This window comes from Taudactylus pleione, unplaced genomic scaffold, assembly GCF_031769625.1.
Source record: "Taudactylus pleione unplaced genomic scaffold, aTauple2 ptg000496l, whole genome shotgun sequence".
NCBI lineage: Eukaryota > Metazoa > Chordata > Amphibia > Anura > Myobatrachidae > Taudactylus > Taudactylus pleione.
Window position 1 is genome coordinate 1,849,536 of NW_028284898.1, and position 20,632 is coordinate 1,870,167.

The following is a 20,632-nucleotide window of genomic DNA, read 5'->3' on the forward strand; positions in this document are numbered from 1 at the left end:
ACTGCGCATGCGCACGACAGAGGGAGCTCCGACGTGCGCATGCGCGAGACCTGGAGAGCGACGGGCTCTCCATCACTCCGGGTCTTGCACCAAAGGGGGCGTGCTGTCGATGTTGATTGACAGCACACCCCCTTTGGTGGGCATGCTGGGGGCGTGCCTGCCAGACTGAGACGTTCCCATGGGAACGCCTACCATCTGAAGCCGGCCCCACTGACATCACTAGTGATGTCAGTGGGAGTGATTTTGGCTCTGATAGGCGGTCATCATTCAGAGCGGGCGCTCTGGTCAGAGCGTTCAGCTCTGAATCAGGCCCAATGTTCAGATGTGAAACACGAATTGGAAAAGGTGTTCTATTTGAGATTTCTACTTTGGTTCGTATTTGCGTGTATTGCAGCTGATTTGGTCTTTTTGACGGCGTGATTACAAATACGAATCTTTAGCCAAATGTTGCCCAGTTTGGTCGATCGTCAATTTGTCCGAACAAGTGTTCTCTACCGAGTTTCATGTGTTCTCGACCGAGCTTTCTGATTCAAATGGAGCAAACTCTGCCGAGTTTAGCAGCAGATATCTCGGATATGGATTTTACGGCCGAAATGGCCTCATTCTAATTAATGGTATTGCATCTTTCTTGTATCCTGGTGCAAGTACCATGAAACCCAACAGATTTATTATTATTATTATTATTATTATTATTACGTTTTATTTATAGGGCGCCACAAGTTGTCCGCAGCACCATACATACATCAACATTAGGGCAGTACAGGGTACACAGAACATTACATTACAATACAGTGACCAAAACAAACACAATACAGCTGGGAAGGTGAAGGCTGTCAATGAAGTGCTAGAGAAGAGGGCTGTGAGACATTAGGGAGAAGGAGCCTACTCCTAGGAGCTTGCAATATACCCAGATGTGTATATATATATATATATATATATATATATATACTGTACAGGCTCAATAATTCTTAACTGAGGATGTTACTTGCTCATCTGCATTTATTTTGATTGATTTCCAAGTGATAAAGACAGAATGAGTGTAGGTCCCTCCAGTATAGTATGGAGGAGATGGTTACTGCACATCATGGGTCTCATTCAGACCCAGTCGCAAGCACCGATGCACTCGCAACCGGGTCGATGGTCCCCACAGAGCATGCGCACGACAGAGCCGGCTCCGTCGTGTGCATGCGCAAGACCCGGCTAGCAACGGGTGCTCCATCGCTAGGGGTCTTTGTAGCAGACGGGGCGAGCTGTCGACGTTGAGTGACAGCTCGCTCCGTTTGCTGGGCGGGCCGGGGGCATGCCCGGCCAAACGGAGGCATTCCAGTCAGAACGCTTGCTGTTTGGGGGCGGCCCCACTGACATCATTGATGATGTCAGTGAAAAAACTTCCTGCTCAAACAGAGCAGGAAGTTCCCTAGGGCTTACGAGAGCCCAGACCCAACCTTAGGGTCTGGTCATAAGCCCCAATGGTCGCGATGGTGATGACCATCGCAACCATCACCCTGGTCGGTTGCTAGAGCTGTGGGTGGTAACCCACAGCCTAACAATCGACCAGAAGGCGGGACTTAAAAAAGTAAGTGGCCGCCCTCATTCAGATCGATCGTTTGCAGCAAGCGATCGACTCTGAATGAGGTCCCATGTGCCAGAGAGCAGTGGATGGTTGTTAGCAGATCTTCTACCAATGCCTGGTGGTATGAAAGAAAAAAGTTGACACCTGCTGTTGGCTCTGCTCTAAGGGGCAGTCTGATACAGATAGCACAAATGGGCTCATATAGGACTGGAGCACAATAATAGTATGTTCTATATCAGATCAAGTAAAGTGATAATGGTGTATGTAGACAGGGTGTTACTTCCTGCTGTATGTGGAGTCCCACAGCAAACAGCTGGTGAGTGGCCCCCTATGGTACACCTCAATCAGAGTCAGATAAAAGAATGGAAAGCCCATAGCATTGTATATTGTACTCCTGCCCCCTAGGAGTGAAAACAGTGCATGGTGCGCTAGGAGCATGAGTTTGCACAGGTGGTCCGTGAAAGGAAGTACTTGTTTGATCTCTGTGGTCAGTGCTGCTGCCGAAAGAGTGCACCATGCTGGATCAGGGTCAAGTACGCATTTTGCCGGGTCAAACTTTTTTATTGTATGCCTGCAGTTCAAACTTGCCATATAGGGTATATCCCAGGGGTAGCCAATGAGAGCCAAGCATTGGATGATGCCAGGGGAAGGACCAATTCTTGTGAGGCGAGGGTGTGGTTACCCTCATGAGCATTAAAAGTGGTAATACCACCTACTGATAGGAAAAGCCAATCCTGTGGAACATGGTAGTGGTTACCCTTGTGTCCGCTTCTCCATACTAAGCTAACCTCTTCAGAGCAGGGGGTGGCCAAGTGTTCATGATTGTCACGGTACTGACCAGATGGGGGGGCTGTCGATTGTTCATGTTCCAGTGTCTCCTTCTGAAATTTCTCTGGCCATTGCCACTGTGGCTGTGGCTCTGCGTTTGGGAACTCTGGGCCTGATTCAGGTTGGATCGCTATGCTGCGTTCACACGCAACCGGCCGCTGTTAAAATATGCTAATGAATGCATTCACACTTCCATCGCAACACAAGATGCAGATGCCCAGCACTACATTATGCCGCCCCCTTACCCTCTTCTCACATCCATACTAATGTGCAAGTATGTGAAATCATCGGTAGCAATGAGTAACATCGGATCTGCATGCACACTTGTGGTCGACATGACCCTGCTGTAGAAGTTGCTTAACTTCCGGCATGCAGTAAGTACTCAGGCTGCGTATGGGTTCACTGTGATTAATTTATGCACGCCCCTGCAACGGCATTTTAACGCACTGACGCACCTGCATTCGCATGACCACCTCCCCATTACCACCCACAAACGGCACTTCCTGTCAATCAATGAGTGATGGGTCTGCGTACTGCCTGCGATCGCTTTTCCGTTTGCACCACCTGGTTCGCACATGCGCACTGCGATGCATACGCATGCGCAGAATGCAAACATCAGCCGCCTGCATGCGAACGCAGTCTTGCGAACCAACCTGAATCAGGCCATCAGTCATGCTCACTGACACGCCCATACCACTCCCATAGCACACCCATGAGACAGACTTTTTTGCATTCATTTCAGGCAACTCCCAGTCTCCGTCCCAGAATGCCCATAGTTTTGCCTCGCCAGTTCTAATGCCATGCCTTCATCTCCATACGCAACAGTGATTTCAGCATACTCTCTGGAAAACAAAAGCACCTAGGGATTTTCAGGAATTTTAGCTCATGCTCAGTAGCAAATAATCACTCAACTAAGCAAATACTGGCAATGCGTCCACCTGTGAATTAGGCCCTGCAGTATATCTCATGCAAAGTCTTCTTGTGGGTAAAGGGGCCTATCCACTACGCGACATGAAAGTCTGAATGTCCAACGTTCAGACATTCATGTCGCCAAGGTGCAGGCATTGAACTTCATTCAGTGAACGAGCCCGACCTCCTATCTCAGAACATGCCGAACCTGACGAGCATCATCAGGTTGACGGGCATGTTCCGTAGATAGTCGGGGTCGGCAAGGACCCAGCGTGCACTCACCTCCTGGTTTTGGTCGCATCGTGCAGAAAGTCTGCTAATGGATAGGCCCCTTTAATATTGCAATTGTTGATACTATTAATGTTTATGAAACTTGTGAATGTGTCACTGAACTGATAACATTATTGCAGTACTAACTCTTTGGATGCTGTACCCAGTTCTACAAGAGAAGCAATGTTCTTTATGTGTGGATTAGTGTGTATAAGACATTTAAATAGTTATGTGTATAGTAGTTAGTTACCTGCTGATGTGATCCTGAGAAGGCTTGGATGGAGACCCTGAAAAAGAAGAAAGGTATTTATATATATATATATATATATATATATATATATATTTATTATATATACATATAGAACCCTTCTGCATTTTAAAGATAAAAAGTAATATCACTTTTCTTAATATTTGGATGTCTTGATCTGTGTGAACCAAAACCTCCTCAGAAAGTATTTTGCAGTGAAGTGTGAAGTATATGTTCCAATGGTCAGAAACATGTAAAGATACAAACATAGGAAATCTAGTGCAGACAATTCAAAATCAGTGTCTCAAGCAAAGCGCGCATGTAATCAACATAGTTTTGTAGTCATATATGGACAATAGACCAAGTAATACTCAAAATTGTAACTGCTGTCAAAATATAAAAATCCTTAATCCATATAAAAAAAATATATTTAATCAGACATAGTCCATATTATAAAAATCAGGTGTTCACAGCTGATATATCCAATAAATAATGGTGAGGGTGGCTTCCTACCAGAATCAGGTGAATATGGGGCATGTAGAAACCCATTGAATGTTCTTACTGCCTGCAGGAAAAAACCCCGGCTTCACAGATGGATAACACTGTCCTCCCCTTTTTCAAGGATGCCTTTAAAAAGATCAGGGTACTGACTGAAACGCATTGGTAGAGGAAGAGGGGATTTTGGCCTGACCAGACCAGGGGAGGACGGTATGCAGTCGGGAAGCCGGCGGACCTAATCCTGACAGCCGGCTTCCCGACTGCTTTATCCCGACGAGGGGTAAAATAAAGGCATCTAAATCTAGACACTTGTCATTTTACCGACAGTGGTAGACCGGTGCCCAGCATCTCGATCAAAGTGATGCCGGGCGCTGAGCACGGACAGCCACGGGAGGGGAGTTAGGTTTAGGGCTTCCGGGGGGGACTTAGGGTTAGGCACCACCACGGGAGGTTAGGGTTAGGCTAGGGGGAGGGAAGGTTTGGGTTAGGCACTGGGGGGGAAGGTTAGGCCCTGCAGCATATCTCTTGCAAAGTCTTCTTATGGGTAAAGGGGCCTATCCACTATGCGACATGAAAGTCTGAACGTCCAGTGCTCAGACCTTCATGTCGCCGAGGTGCAGGCATTGAACTTCATTCAGTGAATGAGCCTGACCTCCTATCTCAGAACATGCCGAACTTGACGAGCATCATCAGGTTGACGGGCATGTTCAGTAGGTAGTCGGGGTCGGCAAGGACCCAGCGTGCACGCGCATCGCTGGACCTTGCCGGCTATCCATTAGCAGACTTTCCTAACAATCCGACCAAAACCTCCTGGTTTTGGTCGCATCGTGGAGAAAGTCTGCTAATGGATAGGCCCCTTTAATATTGCAATTGTTGATACTATTAATGTTTATGAAACTTGTGAATGTGTCACTGAACTGATAATATTGTTGCAGTACTAACTCTTGTATGGTGTATCCAGTTCTTCAAGAGAAGCAATGTTCTTTATGTGTGGATTAGTGTGTATAAGACATTTAGTTAGTTATGTGTATAGTAGTTAGTTACCTGCTGATGTGATCCTGAGAAGGCTTGGATGGAGACCCTGAAAAAGAAGAAAGTTATTTATATATATATAGAACCCTTCTGCACTTTAAAGATAAAAAGTAATATCACTTTTCTTAATATTTGGATGTCTTGATCTGTGTGAACCAAAACCTCCTCAGAAAGTATTTTGCAGTGAAGTGTGAAGAATATGTTCCAATGGTCAGAAACATGTAAAGATACAAACATAGGAAATCTAGTGCAGACAATTCAAAATCAGTGTCTCATGCAAAGCGAGCATGTAATCAACATAGGCCCTGATTTAGACCCACTCGCGAGCGGCTGTCCGCTCGCAAGTGGGTCGATGTTGTGCACTGCGCATGCGCACGACGGCGGGAGCTCCGTCGTGCGCATGCGCCAGACGCAACGAGCGAAGGACTTTCCTTCGCTCGTTGTGTCTGATCAAAGGGGGCGTGCTGTCGATGTTGATAGACAGCACGTCCCCTTTGGTGGGCGTGTCTCCCTGACGGGGGCGTTCCCAAGGAAACGCCTACCGTCAGAAGCCGGCCCACTGACATCACTAGTGATGTCAGTGGGAGTGATTTTGGCTCTGATAGAGCCAAAATCACTCCGGGCCTTGCGGTTGAAAACCTCAACCGCAGGCTCCGGCTCGCAGTTTCGATGGTCGCGATGGTCACGACCATCGCGGCCATCAAACTGCATGCTCGTATAGGCTGTGGGTGGTGACCCACAGCTATACGAGCGTCCAGGAGGACGCTCCATAATTATGGAGGGCGGCCCTCATTCAGAGCGTGCGCTCTGCTCAGAGCATACGGCTCTGAATGAAGGCCATAGTTTTGTAGTCATATATGGACAATAGACCAAGTAATACTCAAAATTGTACCTGCTGTCAAAATATAAAAAGGAAAAAATCCCATATCCAGATAAAAAAATATCTTTAATCAGACATAGTCCATATTATAAAAATCAGATGTTCACAGCTGATATATAAAAATAAATAATGGTGAGGGTGCTTCCTACCAGAATCAGGTAAATATGGGGCATGTAGAAACCCATTGAATGTTCTTACTGCCTGCAGGAAAAACCCCGGCTTCACAGATGGATAACACCGTCCTCCCCTTTTTCAAGGATGCCTTTAAAAAGATCAGAGTAACGCGTGGGTAGAGGAAGAGGGGATTTTGGCCTGACCAGACCAGGGGAGGACGGTCTGGTCAGGCCAAAATCAAATAAAGTGATACAACATAATATCATAAGTACAGGCCCGGCATAATCACCAGGGTATGAATTAATTACAGAACATGGGGATATAAAGAGCAGTCCATGAAGGGTTTGGAATAAGGTGTTGTTTAAACAATTACGGTTTCTTCATATAGGGATAGAATAAGGTAGCGCACACAAGTTGTACAGTGAAATTATGAAATTAATGTAGATACTTTGTAGGGGAGTGAGAGAGAGGAAATATTCTTTCAAATTGTGTCTATTTTGTCTTTAAAGTATGGGACAAAATCATTGATTTCGAGGGAGGAAGTGCACGTGGGCAAAAACAGCAAGTTAGTGGTGGCATATAGCAGATGGGGGTTAGAAGAGCAGGTGGATATTAGATTAGTATGGTTGTTAGGTCAGTGCTGTAAGAAGAAGGATTGAATTTACAGAGAAGATTCACCTCAATGCAAATTAGAATATGTCTATCAAGTCTCTAAAACAAGCAGCAAAACTCCACCAGTCATCAGTGAAACAAATCAAACAAGCTGTGTAGTGCAACAACAAACTGCAAATTTACAGACAAGAGAACTCTATATAAGGTGAAACTATGAGAGACAATCATCCCCCACAGTAAGCGATCGAGTCTGCACACTACATTCTGTAGACAAAAGTGATTGGACACCGCCATGCAAGCAAAATGCATACCACTGATTATGGGATTCAAATGGCCACTACTGTGGTGGTTTCTACAAGAACACTTGGTAGGGAGGCCCTGTACTTGCAGTTCTACGAAAACAACAAATGTTTTTTATTAGGCTGACAATGCCACCTGTCATGTTTCCAGGGCGACGCTGGACTGGTATTCAGAAAATTCGGTAACCTGGATGGGCTGGCCAGCTTAGAGTCCAGATCTTAACTCCATTGAAAAGCTCTGGGATGAATTGGAGTGATGGGTGCGTGTATTCTAGGCCAATTCAACCGTCTTCAGTGTCACAGTTGGTCACTGTACTAAAGGCGGAATGGTAAACTATGCTGCCTGCTGATGTCCAAGAACTTGTGGACAGTTTCCAAGAAGGGTGTCTGCAGTAATCAGTGCACATGGTGGACCTACAAAGTACTGACATCAATAAAATCTTGATGATGTATTTGTTGTCGGTGTCCAATCACTTTTGTCTATATAGAGTACAACAAAGGCAGTGCCTCCTGCACACAAAGGTGGTATGACACAGGCCAGTTTGATCCAGACAATTCTAGGAGATATGACCACACACCACTTACTCACCATGTTAATGCATCAACAGCATATCCTAGAGCCAACCAAGACACACTAGACTTTGCTGAGTTTCTTGCATGACGAGAACTATAGTAACAAGTTTTAGAGCCTGGCGAGCTTCCTTTAAAAATGCAATCAGAGGCTTAGACATTTGATATAGTAAAGAGATAGACCTCTTAATTAAATGGCTTGGAAATTAGTCTGCTAAGCTTGCTAAAAGGATTAGAGTGATCAATATAAACCACCCAGAGTCCTTAAAATGATCTGGAATAGACTTTATACTGTAAGTACTATGGCTCAACAGAGATAATAGAAAGTGCACTATTTAAATGAATTAGTGATTTCCCTAGATTACCTAACAAAAGCATAGTGTCTTTGGGAACTAAGGGCCTCATTCAGAGATGTACGCAGACCCGATGTTTGCGTCCATCTCCAGTTGTGGGGTGCCCGCGCATGCTGCATTTTAGGATGCAACACTCAGATCTGCAATGCGTTCAGGGGGTGTATTTTCTCCTCAGACACATCCTGATGCATTAAACTACAGTATGTTAGCATCACAATATCGATGCTAACAGCGTCCATCTCTGAGTGAGTTCCTAAGTGACTAATTAATGAAACTTCAAGTAGCCACGTCTAAAGGAGACTTATGGTGCATACACATGGTCAGATATTACTGGTCGATTTGTACGATAACGATATTGATCATATCATTTTCGTTATGATCGACCAGTTTTTGGCCCCTTCAAATGACCAAACAATGGTCGATGCATGGGCACAGATGGTCGATATCGATATCGACCATCACACGTGCATACAGGCCAACCTGGTCGATATCGACCAGGTTGGCCTGGTTACTATAGGGACCCGCGATCATTGATCGCGGTTCGTTATAGTCATTGGGGGGTTGGCGCATGTGCTGGATGTTCGATGTTGAACATCCAGCACATGCAGGACAATCAGACAACGATCATCTGATCATTGTCTGATCGGAGACATCGCTCCGTGTGTATGGAGCTTTACTGGGACTTGTATTCCTTGACACGACCAGAGGTATTATTAACCCAATAGTGCAAAAGCTACCCTGCAATCTGCAGGAACAGTGGTGTACCCAAGGCTCAAACTACAAACAGCAGTACAATGTGCTATTTCCCCATTCTCTGTTTTTGTGGACTTTGGGCCTTATTCAGCTTCGGATGGAATTACAAAGCTGCTCGCAAGCCGAGCTGCATTGCGCAACGCATCATCGGATAATCTGCGGAACATTGGCCGGCTAAGGTGACCCACGAGAGGAAGAAATCTCTGTCAGACGATGGAGATCCTGGCCTCTTCCTTCCTCCCCAATGGTGGTGACATGCCTCCTTTTCAGGAAACAGAGGCCATCACTTGTGAATAATATTTTCAGTACTGAGAGCTGCTATAGACCTCAATTTCAGGCGCTAATATTTTTTTTTAATACAGTAATAATGATGGACATGAAAACTAATATGCAAGAAAATATTTTCAGTTCAAAGGGTTAGGGGAGTGCATCAAATTATTGGTCTGATTTAGAGGTGCATGCTATTGGAGCCTAGACTGCATCTTTATGCTAATGTTGCAGCTAATGGACTTCACATAGACAACCATCGGCTGGAGCACTAATCCGTCACGTGTGTGTATTAAGACTCAACATCGGTCACGGCATTTGGGATTGCATCAGCACACAATCTCCATTTGAACATGGACGCCAGTGTTATATCAAACAATTGAAAGTCTTTTAGATAGTTAGTGGTCACCTGCATCTCTGTTCAAGGTATATATCAGTCTGAGTCCACATTGATGTACAAAGAAGATTGTTTTCACTAGTAGGAAAGTGTTAGACAAAATAAATGCTGCATACAGTAGGTCAAACAATGATTTAATACCAACAATTGCAGTGGCGCACCTAAGGGGGTCTCGAGTCCCTGGAATCCCTCCCTCAGTGGATCAAAACTTTTTAAATCAAAGACAGCTCTGGGCTTGATTCACAGGTAGATGCAATGGCAATGTTTGCAGACTTGAGCAATGTTTTGCTACTGAGCATGCACGAAATGTCCTGGAAATCCCTATGGTGCATGCGTGCCCCTGAGTGTACCCAGAGACCATTGTTGCATATGGCATTAGAAGCGATGAGTCAAAACAATGGCCATTTCTTGGCATTTCCTTGGCAGTGTCTGGGAGGCCCTAAGCTATATCCCAGGGGTGTAGAAGATTCAGAAGGGCTGTTTGTCAGCGAAAATATACAAATGTCAGAGCCACTGGAATTCATATTGAGATGCCCACTAACAGCATCGCAGATCCACCACTTGCGTACCGGGACACAACCATCAGATGCACATCAGTTGATCAGCGGATTCTGAGTAATCCTATGGTTTATGTAGCATGGCCAATGGAACTAAGATGCCGGAGCCTTAACAACTACATATTGTTAGAATCTCAGTGTATGCAAAACCCAAATAAAGATTTCAGAAGCAGATGAAGGTTTATAAAGGTTTATTATACAGTGCATACATGAATGCAGGGTAATATGAGCCTTTGAAGGCTCAAGACTACAAATAATACAATACACAGTCAATAGCATGAAAGCAGAGAAATCCAGATACTGTATACTGACATGACTCAGCAGTGGACAGACAGATAAGCAAAATTCCCAGTTTACAGCGTACATCATGGTCAGACTGCAGACACATGTATACCAGAGCTCAGGCAGAGAACAAAAACAGACACAAGCACATAAGACAGGAAACTACCCAGGAACATAACACAGGATACTCACTGGGAGTTCACAGTCACTAGAAACATGCAGGTCTACAGAAAATACTTGGCAGGGACGTTAAACAAATAGCCACTCTTTGCCTAGACAATGCCATTGTACCGACTATCCACTTAACTACAGATATGTGTACAATCGGTATTGATCAAACTAAAGATTACTTAACTGTAACAGCCCACTGAGTGGGTGTTTTGTCTTCAGCAGTAGCTCATTTACAGGCAGTCAACTTTCTGTATCACTAGCTTCACAAAGAAGCATACCGGTGTCAATATGTTGGAAAAAGGGGAGAGGGCTGACATGTTACCACCTTACTACAGCACAGTGGAGAATACAGATGTGTCTACATACTTCTAACCTCAATACACCATATGCAGTGAGTGAGCTGCCAGGTCTTGTGCAACTCTGCTAGTGCTGAGTGTCTTTTTTGCGTAAATTTCACCTGAAAATGCATAAAAGTCACCATGCAATATTACTAAATTGCAAAAGACAACACTTATTTATTTTATATGTGACACTTGCATATCTGTGTGCGAATTTCAGACATAGAGGCACACAGATATACAAGTGTCACATATCAAATGAATCAGTGTAGTCTCATAGTGCACCTTACTCAAATTGCATTGCTACTAATATACTTGTCCAGGCAAAAAAGATACTCACCGATAGCAGTCACACGAGACCTGGGATGCCGAGAGGTGTTGTTGGCACAACTGCAGAAATAGTGTATGAGGACACATCTGTACTCTGTTTTATGCAAGCCACTGCAAGCATTTGAAACTGTAACCTGCCATCCTGAGTCAGGTCATACCCTTAATTAAACTACTGGAAAATATGCTAGAGAAGCTAAAGGAGGAGATTAAACAAAGCATTTCCACTAAGTATGTTGGACTTGTAGATCAAGTTCATTATTTGCTTTGCCAGAACCAAATGGTTTGCAACATCTTGCAATTAGATCAATACATTTTGGCAACCATGCTTGATCATAGGTTTAAGTTCCATGTAATGTCTTTCTTTCCAACTGACAGTGGGCCTGATTCAGAGCCGGTCGCTATTTGTGGTCGTTCGTTCAACAAAAAGGGATGGCTATTCAAATGAACCGTTCGCTCTTTGCGGTCTGTTGACGCCTCTATGTCTGAAAGAGCGAACAAAACTTGCGGTTGTAATTTTGAAAAAGACGCCCCCTGGCCGCTCGCACCATACATCATGGGGATTTTGGCCTGACCAGACCAGGGGAGGACGGTCTGGTCAGGCCAAAATCAAATAAAGTGATACAACATAATATCATAAGTACAGGCCCGGCATAATCACCAGGGTATGAATTAATTACAGAACAGGGGGATATAAAGAGCAGTCCATGAAGGGTTTGGAATAAGGTGTTGTTTAAACAATTACGGTTTCTTCATATTGGGATAGAATAAGGTAGCGCACACAAGTTGTACAGTGAAATTATGAAATTAATGTAGATACTTTGTAGGGGAGTGAGAGAGAGGAAATATTCTTTCAAATTGTGTCTATTTTGTCTTTAAAGTATGGGACAAAATCATTGATTTCGAGGGAGGAAGTGCACGTGGGCAAAAACAGCAAGTTAGTGGTGGCATATAGCAGATGGGGGTTAGAAGAGCAGGTGGATATTAGATTAGTATGGTTGTTAGGTCAGTGCTGTAAGAAGAAGGATTGAATTTACAGAGAAGATTCACCTCAATGCAAATTAGAATATGTCTATCAAGTCTCTAAAACAAGCAGCAAAACTCCACCAGTCATCAGTGAAACAAATCAAACAAGCTGTGTAGTGCAACAACAAACTGCAAATTTACAGACAAGAGAACTCTATATAAGGTGAAACTATGAGAGACAATCATCCCCCACAGTAAGTGATCGAGTCTGCACACTACATTCTGTAGACAAAAGTGATTGGACACCGCCATGCAAGCAAAATGCATACCACTGATTATGGGATTCAAATGGCCACTACTGTGGTGGTTTCTACAAGAACACTTGGTAGGGAGGCCCTGTACTTGCAGTTCTATGAAAACAACAAATGTTTTTTATTAGGCTGACAATGCCACCTGTCATGTTTCCAGGGCGACGCTGGACTGGTATTCAGAAAATTCGGTAACCTGGATGGGCTGGCCAGCTTAGAGTCCAGATCTTAACTCCATTGAAAAGCTCTGGGATGAATTGGAGTGATGGGTGCGTGTATTCTAGGCCAATTCAACCGTCTTCAGTGTCACAGTTGGTCACTGTACTAAAGGCGGAATGGTAAACTATGCTGCCTGCTGATGTCCAAGAACTTGTGGACAGTTTCCAAGAAGGGTGTCTGCAGTAATCAGTGCACATGGTGGACCTACAAAGTACTGACATCAATAAAATCTTGATGATGTATTTGTTGTCGGTGTCCAATCACTTTTGTCTATATAGAGTACAACAAAGGCAGTGCCTCCTGCACACAAAGGTGGTATGACACAGGCCAGTTTGATCCAGACAATTCTAGGAGATATGACCACACACCACTTACTCACCATGTTAATGCATCAACAGCATATCCTAGAGCCAACCAAGACACACTAGACTTTGCTGAGTTTCTTGCATGACGAGAACTATAGTAACAAGTTTTAGAGCCTGGCGAGCTTCCTTTAAAAATGCAATCAGAGGCTTAGACATTTGATATAGTAAAGAGATAGACCTCTTAATTAAATGGCTTGGAAATTAGTCTGCTAAGCTTGCTAAAAGGATTAGAGTGATCAATATAAGCCACCCAGAGTCCTTAAAATGATCTGGGATAGACTTTATACTGTAAGTACTATGGCTCAACAGAGATAATAGAAAGTGCACTATTTAAATGAATTAGTGATTTCCCTAGATTACCTAACAAAAGCATAGTGTCTTTGGGAACTAAGGGCCTCATTCAGAGATGTACGCAGACCCGATGTTTGCGTCCATCTCCAGTTGTGGGGTGCCCGCGCATGCTGCATTTTAGGATGCAACACTCAGATCTGCAATGCGTTCAGGGGGTGTCTTTTCTCCTCAGACACATCCTGATGCATTAAACTACAGTATGTTAGCATCACAATATCGATGCTAACAGCGTCCATCTCTGAGTGAGTTCCTAAGTGACTAATTAATGAAACTTCAAGTAGCCACGTCTAAAGGAGACTTATGGTGCATACACATGGTCAGATATTACTGGTCGATTTGTACGATAACGATATTGATCATATCATTTTCGTTATGATCGACCAGTTTTTGGCCCCTTCAAATGACCAAACAATGGTCGATGCATGGGCACAGATGGTCGATATCGACCATCACACGTGCATACAGGCCAACCTGGTCGATATCGACCAGGTTGGCCTGGTTACTATAGGGACCCGCGATCATTGATCGCGGTTCGTTATAGTCATTGGGGGGTTGGCGCATGTGCTGGATGTTCGATGTTGAACATCCAGCACATGCAGGACAATCAGACAACGATCATCTGATCATTGTCTGATCGGAGACATCGCTCCGTGTGTATGGAGCTTTACTGGGACTTGTATTCCTTGACACGACCAGAGGTATTATTAACCCAATAGTGCAAAAGCTACCCTGCAATCTGCAGGAACAGTGGTGTACCCAAGGCTCAAACTACAAACAGCAGTACAATGTGCTATTTCCCCATTCTCTGTTTTTGTGGACTTTGGGCCTTATTCAGCTTCGGATGGAATTACAAAGCTGCTCGCAAGCCGAGCTGCATTGCGCAACGCATCATCGGATAATCTGCGGAACATTGGCCGGCTAAGGTGACCCACGAGAGGAAGAAATCTCTGTCAGACGATGGAGATCCTGGCCTCTTCCTTCCTCCCCAATGGTGTACCCAAGGCTCAAACTACAAACAGCAGTACAATGTGCTATTTCCCCATTCTCTGTTTTTGTGGACTTTGGGCCTTATTCAGCTTCGGATGGAATTACAAAGCTGCTCGCAAGCCGAGCTGCATTGCGCAACGCATCATCGGATAATCTGCGGAACATTGGCCGGCTAAGGTGACCCACGAGAGGAAGAAATCTCTGTCAGACGATGGAGATCCTGGCCTCTTCCTTCCTCCCCAATGGTGGTGACATGCCTCCTTTTCAGGAAACAGAGGCCATCACTTGTGAATAATATTTTCAGTACTGAGAGCTGCTATAGACCTCAATTTCAGGCGCTAATATTTTTTTTTAATACAGTAATAATGATGGACATGAAAACTAATATGCAAGAAAATATTTTCAGTTCAAAGGGTTAGGGGAGTGCATCAAATTATTGGTCTGATTTAGAGGTGCATGCTATTGGAGCCTAGACTGCATCTTTATGCTAATGTTGCAGCTAATGGACTTCACATAGACAACCATCGGCTGGAGCACTAATCCGTCACGTGTGTGTATTAAGACTCAACATCGGTCACGGCATTTGGGATTGCATCAGCACACAATCTCCATTTGAACATGGACGCCAGTGTTATATCAAACAATTGAAAGTCTTTTAGATAGTTAGTGGTCACCTGCATCTCTGTTCAAGGTATATATCAGTCTGAGTCCACATTGATGTACAAAGAAGATTGTTTTCACTAGTAGGAAAGTGTTAGACAAAATAAATGCTGCATACAGTAGGTCAAACAATGATTTAATACCAACAATTGCAGTGGCGCACCTAAGGGGGTCTCGAGTCCCTGGAATCCCTCCCTCAGTGGATCAAAACTTTTTAAATCAAAGACAGCTCTGGGCTTGATTCACAGGTAGATGCAATGGCAATGTTTGCAGACTTGAGCAATGTTTTGCTACTGAGCATGCACGAAATGTCCTGGAAATCCCTATGGTGCATGCGTGCCCCTGAGTGTACCCAGAGACCATTGTTGCATATGGCATTAGAAGCGATGAGTCAAAACAATGGCCATTTCTTGGCATTTCCTTGGCAGTGTCTGGGAGGCCCTAAGCTATATCCCAGGGGTGTAGAAGATTCAGAAGGGCTGTTTGTCAGCAAAAATATACAAATGTCAGAGCCACTGGAATTCATATTGAGATGCCCACTAACAGCATCGCAGATCCACCACTTGCGTACCGGGACACAACCATCAGATGCACATCAGTTGATCAGCGGATTCTGAGTAATCCTATGGTTTATGTAGCATGGCCAATGGAACTAAGATGCCGGAGCCTTAACAACTACATATTGTTAGAATCTCAGTGTATGCAAAACCCAAATAAAGATTTCAGAAGCAGATGAAGGTTTATAAAGGTTTATTATACAGTGCATACATGAATGCAGGGTAATATGAGCCTTTGAAGGCTCAAGACTACAAATAATACAATACACAGTCAATAGCATGAAAGCAGAGAAATCCAGATACTGTATACTGACATGACTCAGCAGTGGACAGACAGATAAGCAAAATTTCCAGTTTACAGCGTACATCATGGTCAGACTGCAGACACATGTATACCAGAGCTCAGGCAGAGAACAAAAACAGACACAAGCACATAAGACAGGAAACTACCCAGGAACATAACACAGGATACTCACTGGGAGTTCACAGTCACTAGAAACATGCAGGTCTACAGAAAATACTTGGCAGGGACGTTAAACAAATAGCCACTCTTTGCCTAGACAATGCCATTGTACCGACTATCCACTTAACTACAGATATGTGTACAATCGGTATTGATCAAACTAAAGATTACTTAACTGTAACAGCCCACTGAGTGGGTGTTTTGTCTTCAGCAGTAGCTCATTTACAGGCAGTCAACTTTCTGTATCACTAGCTTCACAAAGAAGCATACCGGTGTCAATATGTTGGAAAAAGGGGAGAGGGCTGACATGTTACCACCTTACTACAGCACAGTGGAGAATACAGATGTGTCTACATACTTCTAACCTCAATACACCATATGCAGTGAGTGAGCTGCCAGGTCTTGTGCAACTCTGCTAGTGCTGAGTGTCTTTTTTGCGTAAATTTCACCTGAAAATGCATAAAAGTCACCATGCAATATTACTAAATTGCAAAAGACAACACTTATTTATTTTATATGTGACACTTGCATATCTGTGTGCGAATTTCAGACATAGAGGCACACAGATATACAAGTGTCACATATCAAATGAATCAGTGTAGTCTCATAGTGCACCTTACTCAAATTGCATTGCTACTAATATACTTGTCCAGGCAAAAAAGATACTCACCGATAGCAGTCACACGAGACCTGGGATGCCGAGAGGTGTTGTTGGCACAACTGCAGAAATAGTGTATGAGGACACATCTGTACTCTGTTTTATGCAAGCCACTGCAAGCATTTGAAACTGTAACCTGCCATCCTGAGTCAGGTCATACCCTTAATTAAACTACTGGAAAATATGCTAGAGAAGCTAAAGGAGGAGATTAAACAAAGCATTTCCACTAAGTATGTTGGACTTGTAGATCAAGTTCATTATTTGCTTTGCCAGAACCAAATGGTTTGCAACATCTTGCAATTAGATCAATACATTTTGGCAACCATGCTTGATCATAGGTTTAAGTTCCATGTAATGTCTTTCTTTCCAACTGACAGTGGGCCTGATTCAGAGCCGGTCGCTATTTGTGGTCGTTCGTTCAACAAAAAGGGATGGCTATTCAAATGAACCGTTCGCTCTTTGCGGTCTGTTGACGCCTCTATGTCTGAAAGAGCGAACAAAACTTGCGGTTGTAATTTTGAAAAAGATGCCCCCTGGCCGCTCGCACCATACGTCATGGGGATTTTGGCCTGACCAGACCAGGGGAGGACGGTCTGGTCAGGCCAAAATCAAATAAAGTGATACAACATAATATCATAAGTACAGGCCCGGCATAATCACCAGGGTATGAATTAATTACAGAACATGGGGATATAAAGAGCAGTCCATGAAGGGTTTGGAATAAGGTGTTGTTTAAACAATTACGGTTTCTTCATATTGGGATAGAATAAGGTAGCGCACACAAGTTGTACAGTGAAATTATGAAATTAATGTAGATACTTTGTAGGGGAGTGAGAGAGAGGAAATATTCTTTCAAATTGTGTCTATTTTGTCTTTAAAGTATGGGACAAAATCATTGATTTCGAGGGAGGAAGTGCACGTGGGCAAAAACAGCAAGTTAGTGGTGGCATATAGCAGATGGGGGTTAGAAGAGCAGGTGGATATTAGATTAGTATGGTTGTTAGGTCAGTGCTGTAAGAAGAAGGATTGAATTTACAGAGAAGATTCACCTCAATGCAAATTAGAATATGTCTATCAAGTCTCTAAAACAAGCAGCAAAACTCCACCAGTCATCAGTGAAACAAATCAAACAAGCTGTGTAGTGCAACAACAAACTGCAAATTTACAGACAAGAGAACTCTATATAAGGTGAAACTATGAGAGACAATCATCCCCCACAGTAAGCGATCGAGTCTGCACACTACATTCTGTAGACAAAAGTGATTGGACACCGCCATGCAAGCAAAATGCATACCACTGATTATGGGATTCAAATGGCCACTACTGTGGTGGTTTCTACAAGAACACTTGGTAGGGAGGCCCTGTACTTGCAGTTCTACGAAAACAACAAATGTTTTTTATTAGGCTGACAATGCCACCTGTCATGTTTCCAGGGCGACGCTGGACTGGTATTCAGAAAATTCGGTAACCTGGATGGGCTGGCCAGCTTAGAGTCCAGATCTTAACTCCATTGAAAAGCTCTGGGATGAATTGGAGTGATGGGTGCGTGTATTCTAGGCCAATTCAACCATCTTCAGTGTCACAGTTGGTCACTGTACTAAAGACGGAATGGTAAACTATGCTGCCTGCTGATGTCCAAGAACTTGTGGACAGTTTCCAAGAAGGGTGTCTGCAGTAATCAGTGCACATGGTGGACCTACAAAGTACTGACATCAATAAAATCTTGATGATGTATTTGTTGTCGGTGTCCAATCACTTTTGTCTATATAGAGTACAACAAAGGCAGTGCCTCCTGCACACAAAGGTGGTATGACACAGGCCAGTTTGATCCAGACAATTCTAGGAGATATGACCACACACCACTTACTCACCATGTTAATGCATCAACAGCATATCCTAGAGCCAACCAAGACACACTAGACTTTGCTGAGTTTCTTGCATGACGAGAACTATAGTAACAAGTTTTAGAGCCTGGCGAGCTTCCTTTAAAAATGCAATCAGAGGCTTAGACATTTGATATAGTAAAGAGATAGACCTCTTAATTAAATGGCTTGGAAATTAGTCTGCTAAGCTTGCTAAAAGGATTAGAGTGATCAATATAAACCACCCAGAGTCCTTAAAATGATCTGGGATAGACTTTATACTGTAAGTACTATGGCTCAACAGAGATAATAGAAAGTGCACTATTTAAATGAATTAGTGATTTCCCTAGATTACCTAACAAAAGCATAGTGTCTTTGGGAACTAAGGGCCTCATTCAGAGATGTACGCAGACCCGATGTTTGCGTCCATCTCCAGTTGTGGGGTGCCCGCGCATGCTGCATTTTAGGATGCAACACTCAGATCTGCAATGCGTTCAGGGGGTGTCTTTTCTCCTCAGACACATCCTGATGCATTAAACTACAGTATGTTAGCATCACAATATCGATGCTAACAGCGTCCATCTCTGAGTGAGTTCCTAAGTGACTAATTAATGAAACTTCAAGTAGCCACGTCTAAAGGAGACTTATGGTGCATACACATGGTCAGATATTACTGGTCGATTTGTACGATAACGATATTGATCATATCATTTTCGTTATGATCGACCAGTTTTTGGCCCCTTCAAATGACCAAACAATGGTCGATGCATGGGCACAGATGGTCGATATCGATATGGACCATCGCACGTGCATACAGGCCAACCTGGTCGATATCGACCAGGTTGGCCTGGTTACTATAGGGACCCACGATCATTGATCGCGGGTCGTTATAGTCATTGGGGGGTTGGCGCATGTGCTGGATGTTCGATGTTGAACATCCAGCACATGCAGGACAATCAGACAACGATCATCTGATCATTGTCTGATCGGAGACATCGCTCCGTGTGTATGGAGCTTTACTGGAACTTGTATTCCTTGACACGACCAGAGGTATTATTAACCCAATAGTGCAAAAGCTACCCTGCAATCTGCAGGAACAGTGGTGTACCCAAGGCTCAAACTACAAACAGCAGTACAATGTGCTATTTCCCCATTCTCTGTTTTTGTGGACTTTGGGCCTTATTCAGCTTCGGATGGAATTACAAAGCTGCTCGCAAGCCGAGCTGCATTGCGCAACGCATCATCGGATAATCTGCGGAACATTGGCCGGCTAAGGTGACCCACGAGAGGAAGAAATCTCTGTCAGACGATGGAGATCCTGGCCTCTTCCTTCCTCCCCAATGGTGGTGACATGCCTCCTTTTCAGGAAACAGAGGCCATCACTTGTGAATAATATTTTCAGTACTGAGAGCTGCTATAGACCTCAATTTCAGGCGCTAATATTTTTTTTTAATACAGTAATAATGATGGACATGAAAACTAATATGCAAGAAAATATTTTCAGTTCAAAGGGTTAGGGGAGTGCATCAAATTATTGGTCTGATTTAGAGGTGCATGCTATTGGAGCCTAGACTGCATCTTTATGCTAATGTTGCAGCTAATGGACTTCACAAAGACAACCATCGGCTGGAGCACTAATCCGTCACGTGTGTGTATTAAGACTCAACATCGGTCACGGCATTTGGGATTGCATCAGCACACAATCTCCATTTGAACATGGACGCCAGTGTTATATCAAACAATTGAAAGTCTTTTAGATAGTTAGTGGTCACCTGCATCTCTGTTCAAGGTATATATCAGTCTGAGTCCACATTGATGTACAAAGAAGATTGTTTTCACTAGTAGGAAAGTGTTAGACAAAATAAATGCTGCATACAGTAGGTCAAACAATGATTTAATACCAACAATTGCAGTGGCGCACCTAAGGGGGTCTCGAGTCCCTGGAATCCCTCCCTCAGT